Raw genomic sequence first — 566 nt, 5'->3', positions numbered from 1 at the left:
TAAAAGCAAAAAGAATTAAAAAATAAAGCAAAAACAAAAGAAAATAAATAATGCAGAAAACAAAACAAAAAATGGAAAAAAATTAAAAATAGCAACAATAAGTAAAGAAAACAAAAAAACAAAAAAGTGTTTTCAAATTTGAAAACTAATGGCACTAACAGAAAGTTTATAATTTTTCTAAAACTAAAAGCAAAAAGAATTAAAAAATAAAGCAAAAAACAAAAGAAAATAAATAATGCAGAAAACAAAACAAAAAAACTGGAAAAAAATTAAAAATAGCAACAATAAGTAAAGAAAACAAAAAAGTGCCTCCTACTGAGCCCCCATGGCCTGAATACGACTAGAAACCCTACCATGGGCTAGGATTCAGGCCCGCAGGAGACCCAGTAGGCCCACAGGCACAGACAGTGGATTTAGGCCCGTAAGCCTGCAGTAGAGAGGAGCTCGAAGTGGTCGGCTCGGCAGAGCTTATAAACCACTCCAAGCCCCTCTCGGCTAGCGAGGTGGGACTAAACATCCCACCGCACTGCGCCAGTTCTAGCACACAACCTTTGGTCCCGGTTGGT

The sequence above is a fragment of the Triticum dicoccoides genome, chromosome 2A, assembly GCF_002162155.2.
Source record: "Triticum dicoccoides isolate Atlit2015 ecotype Zavitan chromosome 2A, WEW_v2.0, whole genome shotgun sequence".
Classification (NCBI taxonomy): domain Eukaryota; kingdom Viridiplantae; phylum Streptophyta; class Magnoliopsida; order Poales; family Poaceae; genus Triticum; species Triticum dicoccoides.
Note: the sequence above shows the minus strand (reverse complement) of the source record.